At 35.6% G+C, this 16167-nt stretch overlaps 1 protein-coding gene and 2 long non-coding RNA genes across 4 annotated transcripts in view; 1 reads left to right on the forward strand and 2 right to left on the reverse strand.

Annotated features, from left to right (window-relative positions):
• Positions 1-3318: 3318 nt before the first annotated feature.
• Positions 3319-4603, reverse strand: LOC107567929 (uncharacterized). Its single transcript, XR_001606686.1, has 2 exons — positions 4336-4603; positions 3319-3716 (listed from the first exon to the last, which is right to left on the reverse strand). It is a non-coding gene; the product is annotated as an uncharacterized lncRNA (long non-coding RNA).
• Positions 4604-4793: 190 nt separating this feature from the next.
• On the reverse strand, positions 4794-5909 carry LOC107567928 (uncharacterized). Its single transcript, XR_001606685.1, has 3 exons — positions 5699-5909; positions 4938-5069; positions 4794-4861 (listed from the first exon to the last, which is right to left on the reverse strand). It is a non-coding gene; the product is annotated as an uncharacterized lncRNA (long non-coding RNA).
• Positions 5910-6829: 920 nt separating this feature from the next.
• LOC107567927 (SEC14-like protein 1) overlaps positions 6830-16167 on the forward strand; it is a 121778-nt gene continuing 112440 nt past the window's right edge. For both annotated transcript variants that reach the window (XM_016253729.1, XM_016253730.1), the window contains exon 1: positions 6830-7035. The gene's annotated coding sequence lies outside the window, so the exon portion shown is untranslated. The remainder of the gene's footprint in view (positions 7036-16167) is intronic.

Consider the following 16167-nt stretch of genomic DNA (forward strand, 5'->3'; position numbering starts at 1 on the left):
AAATATAATACAGATTGAGGTGGTTAACGATTGCGGACAAAGTTTGACATTTCAAAATGACCAGTAAAGGAATTATTTTTTAAATGTCTGATTTGCGTTGTAACTTATTGAGTATTGACACCACAATGTTTGATTAATGTGGCAAGATTTGTAGGCTTTACCTGTCCAGCATCCTTTTGGCACTGTCTTTGTGGTTTCTTCCTTCAATTCTTTGGAAAAACTTTGACACCTGAATAACACATGCCAATGTCAGACGGGTAGTATTATATGCGTCCGTGTACAAGTGTTTACCAACTTTAAATATTGATGCCCATTGACCTGCAAGTTTTCCATCACTAACCCTTTAAAACTCTTTATTCCAGCAGTTTAAGTTTTTCCCTATTAGAGTCCCCCACAATCTGACTCTGCCTCCAAAACTGTCTGGCACAACTTACTTCATAACAACACAGTGATAGCTGCTGTGACTACAAAAGTAGCCCAGTACAAACATTAACCTCAAATGTACATGGAATAATAAATTAACCCCTAGTCCCCTAGCGTTTTATTACATTGTTTTCTGTTTGTACTGTTTAGGTTTTAATGCTGCATTGCACATCTGAGCTATTTGTACTATTTTAATACTGCTGCAAACTTTTTATAATTGATAATTGTATAAATGATAAAACTTTTACTCTATTAAATTTTGTGTGCTGAACCGTGGGTCACGGATTACTATCAACTACGATGCTCCCTTCACTAAAATGTCACGGTTCCTAAACATGATAACAAATAATATAGATAAATAATGAAAGCATGTCAAAACGAAAACACAGATACTTATAAGACCAAGTAGGAATGTCCTTTATCATTTGTTGTTTGCCCGCTGCTCTCCGACAGATAATAAAAATATAAACATGAAAAATTTTTATATAACTTAAAAAAAATCTAATACAAATCAAGAGCATGTTATCACACTTAACATTACGGATAAATGACAACATAAAAAAATATTAATCCTTTTGTTGGTTTACTTTGAACAAATAAAACAACCAACAGTGAACTTAAAAGGAAATTATTAATTGTATTTTTTGTTTAAAATGCCTCCCAACTGCATTCCTCAAGTCCAACTCGGTTGCTGCCGGGAAGCTGCTCATCACAGGATCTGCCAAATAAGAAAAAAAAAAGCACAAGAAAAGCTTGACATAATTTTTTACTTTAATTACACTAATTGTGACAGGGAGTCATTCTCTTTTGCTTGGATGCCAACTAAAAACAAAAACGATATATATTGTGTATCACCATTCAGTGTGTTAAAAGAGAGAAGCTCTCTGGTAAATGTTGTGTGTTTTATACACATACCTCTAATGACCGAGAACAGTGCAGTCTTTTCAAATGCCTCTTTCTGCAGCGGACCACCCCATTAATATGGATTAATCTTTGTCAAAGCTGTGTTTGTTCTGTTGTTTGCTCTTGCGCGGTTTTAAAATCGATTGAGTTTGTAAACCCATACAAATGATAAAACTTACTCTATTAAATTTTGCAATTAATCCTCTGAATACATGCGTGCTGAACCGTGGCCTAGTCACGTGTCACTATCAAATACGATCTGCTCCCTTCACTAAAATGTCACAGTTCCTAAACATGATAACAAATAATATAGATAAATAAATGAACACATCAAAACGAAAACACAGATACTTACAAGACCAAGTAGGAATGTCCTTTATCGTTTGTCCGCTGCTCTCCAACAGGTAAACTTAGTGCTCTCTCATGTAAAAAAAATTCAAAACACAACACTGATCTCTAACTCTCATGTCTCAATAGGGCTACAATTGCCATCTAGCGGTTGGGAATTGTAATTGCATTTTTATTTATAAAAATGAAAGACAGCCGAATATCAATAATGTGTATGAATGTAACATTTAACAACTTGTGGGATGCATGACATCATATTATCAAATGCAAGTAAACTTTTGAAACATTTAAATTAGCATTATTTTTGGCATAATAATGCTATTTAATAATGCTGTAAGATAATGAAATAAAATATAAAATAATGCTAATTTAAATGTTTCAAACGTTTACTTGCATTTGATAAGAAGCTACGTGGGTGAAAATTACACGTAAACAATTTTAAGGCTATTTTGGCTATGCTCATCGCTGGTCTGGTCACAGGTATAGGGCTATAGCCAAGCCATTAAAATTAGACCACAGTTTGCCTCGATTTCGCCAGGTGGGCTAAAAGCAGACTACACGTAGCCCGTCCAAATTCAATCTAAAACTAAAGCTAAAGAAAAAAAATTAAATTATTTTAGCAAATGGCTGCAATATAACAAAGAGTGAAAAATGTAAGGGGGTCTGAATACTTTCCGTACCCACTGTATATGTTTGTAGATATTATTGACTCTGCGAACATGATGGGATATCAACCATCTCATGTGCTGCCTGGCCAAACACTACAGTGAGTCAGGTTTGACTATAAGTGGGCTACAGATAGCTGCTCTGACTACGAGCTAAATCGTGGCTATGCACAGGCTACGTATTGAACATGTCAAAGAAATGAAACCAAACAGCTTGTAAATGCTGTTACTTTGCTTACATGATGGAATATCATACATCTCACAAGTTATTTTGCCAAAAAACGACATGAAACCAAATTCAAGGTTATTTGGGCTAGAAGTGGGTTACACATAGCCGGACTATATCGGGTCTATACTTAACCGAGACATTGAAATGACGGCTATTGCTTGCTGTGAGAGCTCTCGTAACGGAATGGATGGTTTGTCTTTAGCCATTTATAATTGGTCTATCTATCTCTAGGCATTTCACTTGTATATAGCCTAACACACAAAAAATAGAAATGGTCATCTTTGTGTTAATATGCCTTGTCCCCGACCGTGTGTGTATTTATTTGTTGGACATGGGATTAACTGTAAAAGCCCGGTATAACCCGCACTGTAAAAAAAACTGTAAAATTTTGGCTGCCAGTAAGACTAAATTTACAAGAGTACTGTAAATCAATAATTACAAATTGTACTGTAAAAATACAGCACACCGCTGTATAAATATGCTGTAAAATTGTTGTTTTTTTACAGCTATCCCTGTAAGATTACAGTAGCAATGTTTACAAATGTGAGTGAAATTACAAGAGCAACTGTAAACTTGTACTGCTATACACACATTTTACATTAAATTAGGGCATTTGTTGTGAAATTCAGTTCACTAAATTAACTAGTTGAGATTTTTCACTGCTGTGATAGTGTGTAAACTTACTTTTTCAGTAGTGTTTTTGTCAATGTGTAATGTGAACAATAAAACTTTCAAAATAACAGGTTTTCATAAATTTAACAATTTATTGTACAATAATGTTCATTTAACATGTACACCATTTTCCAAAACATATTTGGAGACACAAAAATGGAGATTGCACATTAAACCAAAGGCTTTAAACATCCCTACAGTGGGACTGAACTTCATTCATAAACTTAGTTTAAATAAACAAAAGAAAGGGTCTGAACTGTGCCTAACTTTAAATTGCCAAATCCATGAAGGGGCAAGACATTGCATGTATATTAACTAATCAATAGGAAAACTTTTTTTTTTTTTAAATGGCAAGCCATTCAAAGTCCATTAGCTTCCGCAGCAGTGTGCATACATGTGGGTTCATTACTTTAATTTTCTTGTCTCTCTTTCCAGCAACTTTTGATCCAGTTTCCAGGTTAATGCCCACAATTCCTCTGTGGAAAAAAAAAACACATCAGATTTAAAAAAAAACAAAAAAAACCCTGCATATACTCAAAGAATATAATTAATTTAAGTGTCATTTTAAAAATCACATTTTCCTTATTTTTTCATTTATCGAAGAGTTAGGGCCAAAGAAAATATTTCCAATAGTTTCACTGACCAAGTTAATTGTATTTATTGAAAATAAATTGATTTTGATGGCTGCGACATGCTGCAAAAAATGTGCGACAAATCATTTGTTTTATTAAATATAATTATTTCTTTTATTTATCATTTTTATATAGACTTTATTTTTATTTATATGCCCTTTTTTCCTGTTATTTTCGTTATTATTTTTTCTAATAATTTAAATTTTTTTAATGGTTCTGCATTGTTTGTATAGTTTTATATTTGTTTGCATATTTTGTAATAGATTTTTTTATAAAATATTTTTGCTGGACTTTGGTTGCATGTACTCAATTCAGTGCGCAGTCAGCATTTTTTTGCTGTTTGAAAACTTTTCCAAAAAACATCTAATCCTGATAAGCCGTCCAAACCTGTAAACCTAAAAAAATTAATGGAAATTTGGATGTCTACAATAAATATTAAGTAAGAGTTTATGTTCTGACATACCTCTGAATAATTTCGAGGGTGCATGCAGCTTCATCCTGATAAGCAAGGTTTAAGTTGTAATAGGTTGCAAACTATGCTGCCAGGCCCTCAACAAATGCCTCTGAACATGGGCCAATGACAACTTCCCTTTCGACTGACAACATCCACTTGCTTGGGGTCATGGATTCACCTGTAAACGAAATACAGAAGGACATAGATTAATAAGTGTTGTAAAAGCATGGTTTATGGGTAGTTCATGTTAACTAATAAAGACATTGATACTATAAACTAAAATATAATGAAGACCATGGTTACTAATGAGAGAGAGTGGTTCAGAGACAATAACAAATGGAAGGAATATAGGAGTGAGAATAGAACTGTGAAGTAGAATACATGAACAGAGGTGGCAAAAATATAAATATAATAGAAATAGAAAGCAAAGAACAGTGTGTATAATAGAGACAAAGTAAGACACATTGCCTTGAAAGATCAGTGCGTGTGAATCCGGTAATCCATTTCTTTCCATGTCGGTTGCAGTTGCTGCTACCTAAAAAAAATAGATAATAATATTTTGCATTACCAGTTAAACTTAAGACATTAAAAATCAAAATGATATTACTTACATCAGCTTCAATTAGAAGGGATTCTGTTCTCTCTTTAAAATGGGCCATTAAGAGTTGCAGGATGCACAGGACCAGAGAATTTCCCTCTTGATACTTTGACAGAACAGCATGCACCTCACTGTTTGGACATACCTTAAAAAGATGGAAAACATTGGTGCAAGCCACATGTTCAGTAACAAAGTAGCATGTGCACAGCAATTTCCAATGTACTTTCTAGTGAACAACTAAAGTACTAATATGACTACATGCACCCTTATAAGTGATATTAACATAAAGCTAAAACTTAAAAAACAAATCCTTACAGCAACTCCATCGAACAAACACGTGCTAATAGTTAATGGCTTGGCAGTGGAGTGAACCACTAACGTTACTGAGTTACAAAAAACCTACACAATTTAAATTGTATTAATGTAATTGCAATGTTTTAAAGTTTACGTGACTACTACCAACAATCCAAACTTATTTTATACTGAACAGTTATCAAAATGTAATAGAAATGTAATATGGCAGACAGGTCACACTTTCAAGATGGAAAAAAAAAAAAAACAGTTAGTTACCGTTAAAGTTAATCGTAACTTTGGACTCAAAAAGCAAATTCCGTAGCATATAATTGAACAGATATTTATCCCTTTTGAAACGTCACAAAATAAAAATAACAGTTACACAATGAAATATCTTAATGACTGGTAAAATAATTACTGGAAGCACCAGGATTTCACGTTTTAACTGAGGCATGAATTAGTAACGTTAAATACACTCACCTCAACTCGCCTCACTCTCACTCTCACTCTTTTGATGTCCTCTTCTCTAGTAACCGCAGTGTTGCCAACTTCTAGCGTGCAGGAGTTGAGCGCGAAAATTGAAGAGCGCTAAATGTCGCGACAAATCCCAAGATGTCCGCTGCTGATGACGAAATGACATCACAAGCACGCGCTACGCCGATGTAGTTGCCTAATCATGTGTGTTTTTAAAGCAAACTGTTTTAAACGAATAGATGCGTACATTATATAATCAACATGGTGTAAATAATTCGTTAAAAAGGCTGTATTTATTACAGTTGACTGAGTACCAAAACTGGATTTCAAAACTTGTGCAACAGTTTTCTTCTATAAAAAAAAAGAATATATGTATACATGATCTCCTGTAGCATTTACAGCATAATCAAGTTCCCAGAATACATAGGAAAATGCAAAAACATTCTTAGATACTACTGTAAAATTGACAGCAATTATTTAGCATGTTCCCACAATTCATAGCAAAATACAGTAATGCTGTACATTTCAAAATACAGTGGTCTATTGTAAATATTTACTGTAAAAATTACAGCAATTCTTTACAGTCCGGGATAAGGGGCCGGCTATACGGAACCCCGAGTGACAGGATTGTTTTTCTTCTTTTTAATTTGTATATGGTATAAAAAACATGTCTGCATATTTTAGTAGGCCTATAACTTTTATACTCTGTCACGTATAGCACAGAGAGTGAGAACAAAAAAATTATATTTGATTCATGAACGAATTATCAACAGAACTATAAGACTATCAGAGGAAAAAATAAAGACAATAGTTACACCCAATTTTATTCATAAAGAACAAACAAAATTGTAATAAGTAGAGTTTTATTTCTAAAACGAATCAAACTAATAAAAAATTAAACATAGCTTACATACCAAACTTTTTCATTAAAAACTACGCCATCATTGCTTAAATAAAGTTTGAATACACTACTAGTTTAAAATCACAGTATAATATAATTTGTGTGAGCCTATGAAACCCACCTATAATTACAGTTTAATTTACATTAAATACTAGCTTCAATGACAGCCCCACTTTGCGCATGCGCATTAGAATCCAATACTGCGCATGCTAGTCAAACGTCCAATACGTATGGGATCTGATCCAGCTACGTTACTTCATCGTGCTACAGGCTGCAGCGAGGACCTTTTGGGAGTGGAAGCACTGCTCGGCTTTGATTCAGAGAGATCATTTCAGTCATGGATATTTCAGAACCCACCAATCCTAACATCTTTCACATTCATTAGGACTGCTTTATTTTCTGCTACGAATGATCTCTTTTCAGTTCCTTGTACTTTGTTTCAGTAAGTACATTTACAAAGTACACACACAAAAACCTTCAATCACTGCTAAAGAATGTGCCTGAAATTAGATATTGGTTCAACAATGTAAAAATGATTAATGAATTATTTTTAGTCGGCAGATCACAGCTAAACTCACTAATTCTGTTTACTAAAACAGCACGTTAGCCGTCACTAATAATAACCATTTATGAATATATGTGCCTTGTGTTAATAACGATATATTAAACCATAGGGGTATTAAAGAACACACGTTTAAGGATTAAAAGAAAAAGGAGTTTTGTGTTTGAGTTTAAAGTGAGCGACGTTAAGAGTTGGTATTGGGTGTGCTAACCGGCTAATTGCGTTAGCTACAGAGCTGAGGCATGTTATTCATAATATAAAACATTTAAATGTTGAGAAATAAGCAGACCTTACGGGACGTTAACAGATGCTACTGGGTGTGCTAACCGGCTAATTGCGTTAACTACAGAGCTGAGGCATGTTATTCATAATATAAAACATTTAAATGTTGAGAAATAAGCAGACATTACGGGACGTTAACAGATGCTACTGGGTGTGATAGCCGGCTAATTGCGTTAGCTACAGAGCTGAGGCATGTTATTCATAATATAAAACATTTAAATGTTGAGAAATAAGCAGACATTACGGGACGTTAACAGATGCTACTGGGTGTGATAGCCGGCTAATTGCGTTAGCTACAGAGCTGAGGCATGTTATTCATAATATAAAACATTTAAATGTGGAGAAATAAGCAGACATTACGTTACGTTTATTTAGAGAGACAGTTCTATGCCGGGCCCGGATGTTATAATTACAAGACTAATTGTAAAGTTAGTTAAAGTTAAGTTAGTTAGTTTGACGTTGACCACAGTATGCGTTTGACATTCATTAGACATTAGGTTTCATACCAATTCAACTCTTTGCGCCTGTTATGTTTTGAGGCCAAACTAACTCAGATAGACATAAATATATGCCCTTTACGTTGCACAAGGTTTAATTTCTAGAAAAATATATAAATTAACCATATAAATTAATTAAATAATTTAACTACATGACATTATACTATAAAACCAATACTAAAATGTTCAGAAAAAACATCACTGTTATTGCACAAGGCTCCGTTTTTGGAATTAGCATTTTATGTGTTTATAATAATTGTACAACTTTTAATGTGTGCAGTGATATAAATCCATTAAACGACAACACCGTTTGATCTAAAGCAGGGCTGTCCAAACTCGGTCCTGGAGGGCCGGTGTCCTGCAGAGTTCAGCTCCAACTTGCCTCAACACACCTCACTGGAAGTTTCTATGCCTAGTAAGAGCTTGATTAGCTGGTTCAGGTGTGTTTAATTAGGGTTAGAGCTAAACTCTTCAGGACACCGGCCCTTCCAGGACCGAGTTTGGACAGCCCTGATCTAAAGGTATCAAACCGACTGTAAAAATCTCTAAATATTATTCCCTATAATGCACAAGGCTTTTTTTTTCTGATTAAGCCTTTATTGTTTTTATATACGATACTGAATCCATATTTTTGATATGTTTAACATACTCTACGTACTTAAATTCATTAAACTCTGACACCGTTTGAGATAAAGTTATCAAACCAACTGTAAAATATTCGGAATTAGAGCCCGACCGATATATCGTTTTGCCGATATTATCGTCCGATATGAGCCTGTCGCCGATATATCGGTATCGGCGAATATGCTGCCGATATGACTCTTTTTTTTTTACAGGACATATAATGCAGATAAAATGCTTGAAATGGTGTAATTACTTAGTTTGTCCAGCAGAGCTCCATTGTTTGCTACTGGCGACCTGGATGAAACGCTTTAAAGCTTAAGTCTATGGAAAACCATTGAAACTTTGAACGGCCATATCGCCGTAACGGCGATTCCGCACCAAATTTGGGGGATCCCTTCAGCTCGAGGACCCCTCTCGAACGCGAATCGAGTGTACATCTAGAGGCCCTCTTTCGAATGAAAGCCCCCGGTGTTCAGGAGTTACGGGTGGTTAAATTCGTGGTCCGGCGCCGACCGATCTAGTGATCCCGGGGGGCTACCGACGCGCGGAGGGTGGCATTCGAGAGATAGTGACACCAGTCAACACTTTCCCTTCAGTAAGGAGGTTTCTTGTTCAGCAGCATTCAAGCGTGGTCTTATTTGACCGCAAGTGCCCTGCGAAGTGGACTTCACATGAAATTCCGCCATGATTCCAGTTCCAAGGGAACGTACACGTAGGGCTGGGCGATATGGCCAAAAAATTATCTCAATTTTTTTTTCATATCAGTCGATATCGATAATTATCACGAAAAATGTTACATGTTTATTTCTTTCAAGTTTAAAGGCAGATTTTTGCTCCACTGTGAAAGTTGTACAAACCAGATGGTTAATTGTGGTATTCTTTATGGTCAGAACATAACAAACACTTCTCCAGTCATTTTTCCTTAAAGTCCCCCTGTAGTCAAATAATTTATCCCTTAAAACTTATCTTCATCAAAATGACATATTTAAATGTTTTTTCTTGTGAAAATAATGTTCTCATGCCTTAAAATAGCTTGAATATAACTCCACACCCGTGCCTCATTTACTATAGCTGATCTATGAATATGCAAATTAGTCCCGCCTCCACTCAGTCACACCAGCCAACGCCTCCTGATCCACTGAACTGTAGTAAATGCAAAACAATGGCATACACGGATAATGACTGATAAAACTATGTTTTTACTAGCGGACAACTACAGTGAATACTGTAACATTTGTTAAAGTTGTGATCCCGGGGGGCTACCGACGCGCGGAGGGTGGCATTCGAGAGATAGTGACACCAGTCAACACTTTCCCTTCAGTAAGGAGGTTTCTTGTTCAGCAGCATTCAAGCGTGGTCTTATTTGACCGCAAGTGCCCTGCGAAGTGGACTTCACATGAAATTCCGCCATGATTCCAGTTCCAAGGGAACGTACACGTAGGGCTGGGCGATATGGCCAAAAAATTATCTCAATTTTTTTTTCATATCAGTCGATATCGATAATTATCACGAAAAATGTTACATGTTTATTTCTTTCAAGTTTAAAGGCAGATTTTTGCTCCACTGTGAAAGTTGTACAAACCAGATGGTTAATTGTGGTATTCTTTATGGTCAGAACATAACAAACACTTCTCCAGTCATTTTTCCTTAAAGTCCCCCTGTAGTCAAATAATTTATCCCTTAAAACTTATCTTCATCAAAATGACATATTTAAATGTTTTTTCTTGTGAAAATAATGTTCTCATGCCTTAAAATAGCTTGAATATAACTCCACACCCGTGCCTCATTTACTATAGCTGATCTATGAATATGCAAATTAGTCCCGCCTCCACTCAGTCACACCAGCCAGCGCCTCCTGATCCACTGAACTGTAGTAAATGCAAAACAAAGGCATACATGGATAATGACTGATAAAACTATGTTTTTACTAGCGGACAACTACAGTGAATACTGTAACATTTGTTAAAGTTACTTACTTGACGATGTTGTGTCCTAAAATGCCTTGAAGACTCGAATGCAGCCGTTTGTGATTCTTAATTTGCGCCCGTGTGAAGTGCAGACGCCGATGCGGGAGAGGTGGGCTCTAAGTAGTTCTAAATTCACATTAAACCACAGCTTCATGGGTTTTTTGCTCTATTTTTGGTTTTGTGCTGGTATTGGTATATTTTGCATGCTAGTGATCCCTTGACATGATTGGTTATTGGATTGTAACGTAGCAAACCAAGGGCTGTTTCAAACCGCATTTCTGGGACTGCCATTGAGAAACTCCAGTTTAATGAGAAAATACTCAGCAATGGTGTTGATTAATAGATTGGCACATGGTTTGTCTAAAAGCATATTAAAAACACCACATAGACAAATAAACAACAAAACATAAACAAAACAAAAATTTTCACTACAGGTGGACTTTAACAAAATAAATATCTTAATAGAAAAAAATAATTTCTTAGTTCTGCATGTTCTAGTAATATTGTTTCAAATCAAGAAACAAGTTTGTGTTGCCTGATAATATTAATTACATTTTAATTAACATTTTTTTTGTCTCTTTGAAATACATATTTGATAGTAGCTTGAGTTAGGATGCAGATGTAGATTTATGTTCATTACCAAAATCAGTAATATCTGTAAAAATTGTAGCAATCTCATTTTTATATGGTGAAATTTAATTATTCTGACTGTTTAAGGTGTTTTTTTAACCATTGGTCTTCCATAACATACATTTAGATCATGATAATCACAGTTAAAACCACATATATAGCACCTCAATACCATGGTAAAAATTTTCTATGGCTTGTAGGTATTTATGAGAAACATTAGTCTAAATAAATTTATAAATGCATAAACGCTATAGCTTAATCACAAAAAAATACTGTAATTATATTCCGTTACTCCTCCTTCAATATATTTAATACATGTCTACATTAATAATATAATAAAATTCGACACGAATACCCACACTTCTGACACTTCAGCACGGTGTCCGTCAGCAGATGTCGCTTTTTTACTGTCATAAATGTCTTTTTTTTTATTGTTAGCATATCTGTTGTAAATAAACATACATTTTATATTTTAAAAAGTTTTTAAAATAAGCTATATAATATTTAAAATCTAATATATATATATAACTTTTTAAAATATAAAATGTATGTATTTTTTATGCCGGTGTCCATCAACGAATCTGCTTACGGACACCGTGCTGCATTGTCACGGGAAAATCCCAGTTGAAGATAATGAGGAAATGACATCGCTCCTTTTGCCAAGTGCATTCCAAACAACTACATAATGGCACGTGCATACACTGCTCACTCCAAAGTCCCCACTCCAAGGGGATAGGGATGATCACTTCCATTTGGAATTTGCCCGTGAACCGTTCAGTACCGATGCTCGTACCAGCACAGCCCTAATATATACTACCAGTCAAATGTTTGGACACACGAATGGGAAAGTGTCCAAACTTTTGACTGGTACTGTACTATAATATACACAAAGAATACCGGCCGATATATACTGCCTTTTTTTTATACCCCTAATATCGGTATCGGCCCCAAAAAACCCATATTGGTCGGGCTCTATTCGGAATGTTATTCCCTATAATGCGCACGGCTTGTTTTTTTTCAGATTATGCTTTTATTATTTTTATATATGGTACTGAAACCATATTTTTGATATGCTTAATATACTGTACCTACTTTAATTAAAGGAGACATATTATGCCCCTTTTTACAATATGTAAAATAATACTCTGGTGTCCCCAAAATGTGTCTAAATTTCAGCTCATAATACTCCACAGATCATTTATTATATCATTTTGAAAATGCCTATTTTGAGTGAAAGCAGAAACACGTACCCCTAATATCGGTATCGGCCCCAAAAAACCCATATTGGTCGGGCTCTATTCGGAATGTTATTCCCTATAATGCGCACGGCTTGTTTTTTTTCAGATTATGCTTTTATTATTTTTATATATGGTACTGAAACCATATTTTTGATATGCTTAATATACTGTACCTACTTTAATTAAAGGAGACATATTATGCCCCTTTTTACAATATGTAAAATAATACTCTGGTGTCCCCAAAATGTGTCTAAATTTCAGCTCATAATACTCCACAGATCATTTATTATATCATTTTGAAAATGCCTATTTTGAGTGGAAGCAGAAACACGCTGTTTTTCGTGCCTGTCTCTTTAAATGCAAATGAGCTGCTGCTCCCTGCCCCCTTTTCCAGAATAAAGCTGTGCCATTACAGCTGGGACCTGCTAAAAACCTCTGTTTTGGCTCTGATTATCATGTTTATCTCGCTGAAATCATGCGTTTTAAACCATATTAGTTCTGATATATAGTTTTCTGAGTGCACACATCCGAAGCACACAGACAGAAAGCGACTATCACAGCATGTGAGTACTAAACTAAGTTCTCATTCACACACAAGTTTACGTTAAAACCACACGAGTTATAAAAACAGTCGGTTATGTCTGTGAAGGTAAACTGCTGGGAAATAAATTGCGTGTGTTTTTTAGATCTGTGTGGCAGCAGCAATATACAGTAAATAAATCAATCCACTGCTTTCTTGTCTCCTCTGAGGCTGGGACTCTAAATAGTGTTCTGTGCTCGTCTGTGCAGCCAAAGGCAGAACAGTTAGCATGTTTTGCTCAAACTTTCGCCATGGCATAAGAACTGGTACACCGTTGTCGCTTGCGAAATCAAAATGACGGCGCCGTGGGTGGAAATTTACAGATTAAGGGGCGGTAATGTTATGATGAGATCCCTTTCGTTCAATGTTGCAATTCTTGTCTAAAATTTTGGAGAAAATTGTTTTAAATCAGTTATCGTCATTTGTCTCACAAAACAATATTTTAGATAAATTTCAGTCTGGTTTTAGAGCCCATCATAGCACCGAGTCTGCACTGCTGAAGGTGTCGAACAATCTACTCCTTGCTTTTGACTCCGGTAAATCTGCTATTTTAATGCTATTTGATCTTAGTTCTGCATTTTATTCAGTTGATCATGCTACCCTTCTTAATCGTCTAAGGCAGTGGTTCCCAAACTGGGGTGCACAGACCGACCAGCAGGGGTGCACGAGAGAATGCTTTTGATGATCTGTGTGCATTTTTTGAAGGGGCAAGTGAAAGAGAATTATACTTGCCCGACCGGACAACTAATCTAATCTAATTAAAACATCGAATTAGAGAAGCACCAAAAGTTCAGCTAGAATGATTCTGATTTTATTACACTTGGTGTAAAAGGCAATTCATAATGAATAATCAATAGTAACAAGGTCGTGGCAGTTGTCTCACGTGAGACAATCTCATGGAGAAATCGAAGCAAATGAACACAACTGCACACAGAAGAAACATACTGCGGTAAAAATTTTTTAGTTTTTATATTTATTACATAAAGCCTAGCCTAATTAATTAACATGACACGACTAAGAGAGTGAAGTTTTCCCAGAAAATCAGTACGATTGTAAATTCGACATTGATTTTAAACAAGACTTCAAACGAGTAGTTAATATTAAGTGACTTAGGGCATACATTTTAGTACAGTAATGTCAATGTGACTGGTTTTGCTCGATTTGTTTAACGAAAATAGTTCCAAACAAACTTCGCAGCAGAACTGTCACGCAGCTCTGAGCAACACACAGTGTCAGCGGTGTTTCGTTAGGCTACTGAATGATTCGCATTTTTGAATTAATCATTTGAGTCAATGATTCAGTGGTCCATTCATAAAGACAGGCGCTTGCTTCATTCTTGAATGAATCATCCATCTGAACGAATCGTTTGAATGCCTCAATGACTCACTCATTAAGACAGTCAACTTGCTGCCACTTGCTGGCGGGTTACTTTCAAATTTAAAAGTAACTTTTTTTTGTGTTTTTTTTCTCACAACTTTTCATATTTGTAAATAAAAAATCCTGATGTAAAACACCAAGCTCACAGCATTATTTATGCTGTTGTAATTTTGCAGTATTAATGCATTCATGCTACATTTCAGCTTAATTAAATTGTCTGTGTAAATGCATCTAAATGTCACTTCAGCTGCTTATGTTTCTCCAGCAGTGGAAAATTTGGTTTTGTTAATACTGATTTCATTTGATTGGTAACAGCCCTATAGATTCTTATTTTATTAAGTGAAATTGTTAATAAAATGTAAGGATTTGATATGAAAGATGACATGCATTTAATAAGGTTAGGGGGAAATGCCCTTTTTACAGGCAAAAAAACTAAACGAACAAACCTGGAAATCAATTCAAATAAATTTTAATATGCAGTAACTTTGGTCATATAAAATGTAATTTTCCAGCAACAAAATTGTGGCCAGTGAAAATGCTGAGTGGCCAGTAATTTTGGAAAACCGCTGCACACAGTGGCTGGGGAGCAAAAGAGTTAATGTCAAGCCCTGTATACAGTGAATACTTGTATTTATACTTGTATTGCAGTAAAAAATGTGGTGTTTAACCGGAGTACGGTGGGGGTGCTTGATGTGTCATAAACTAGAAAGGGGTGCACACTGCAAAAAGTTTGGGAACCACTGGTCTAAGGGATGAAGTTAGCATTAGGGGCACGGCACTGGATTGGTTCTCATCGTACCTCTCCGATAGATCAGCTGAGGTGATGATTGGACACTCGTCCTCTCCTTCTGCACCGTTCACCTATGGGGTACCTCAGGGGTCCCTCTTGGGGCCTATCTTATTTTGTTTGTATATGCTCCCCTTGGGTTCGATCATGAGGAAATATAATATTTCATATCATTGTTATGCTGACAATACTCAGATCTACATTCCTCTCAGCTCTGATCACTCTTATTCTGACCTTTTTAATTGCTTTGAAGATATTAAAGGCTGAACTGGCAGAAACTTTCTCCAACTAAATGAGAGCAAAACTGAGATTGTTGTCTTTTGACTCCCAGGTGCTGTCTCTGATATAAGTATTAATCTAGATTCTATGTCATGAAACATTCATCCTTTTGCTAAAAACTTAGGTGTGATTTTTGACACTGATCTGAATTTTGAAAAACAGATAAGTGCTGTGGTGACGAGCAGCTTTTTTCAACTAAGACAAATAGCCAAATTAAAATCTATGCTCTCGTTTAAGGATTTGGAGATAGTTACTCACGCCTTCATCACTTCCAGACTTGATTATTGCAATGCGCTTTATATGGGTCTTAATCATTCATCGCTGAATCGCTTGCAGTTAGTCCAGAACGCAACCGGGAGGTTGCTGATTGGTACTAAGAGGAGAGAAAGCATTTCTCCTGTCCTAGTATCTCTTCATTGGTTACCGGTGCAGCATAGGATCCATTTTAAGATTTTATTATTTGTGTATAAAGCATTAAATGATCTAGCCCCATCATACTTGTCCGAACTTCTCAGCTATCAGCAATCCTCTCTCGCTCTCAGATCCTCTGATAAACTTTTGTTGCATATACCTCACTCTCGCTTGAAATTTAAGGGGGATCGGGCTTTTTCTGTAGCTGGTCCTTGACTATGGAATAGCATACCTCTAGACATTAGATCTGCGCCTTCCCTTCCTGTTTTTAAATCCCACCTGAAGACTTATCTGTATTCCTTGGCTTTTGGATGAAATGTATGTTTGTGTATGTTAATGT

This window comes from Sinocyclocheilus grahami, unplaced genomic scaffold (assembly GCF_001515645.1).
Source record: "Sinocyclocheilus grahami isolate Dianchi unplaced genomic scaffold, SAMN03320097.WGS_v1.1 scaffold1198.1, whole genome shotgun sequence".
In the NCBI taxonomy this organism is placed as follows: domain Eukaryota; kingdom Metazoa; phylum Chordata; class Actinopteri; order Cypriniformes; family Cyprinidae; genus Sinocyclocheilus; species Sinocyclocheilus grahami.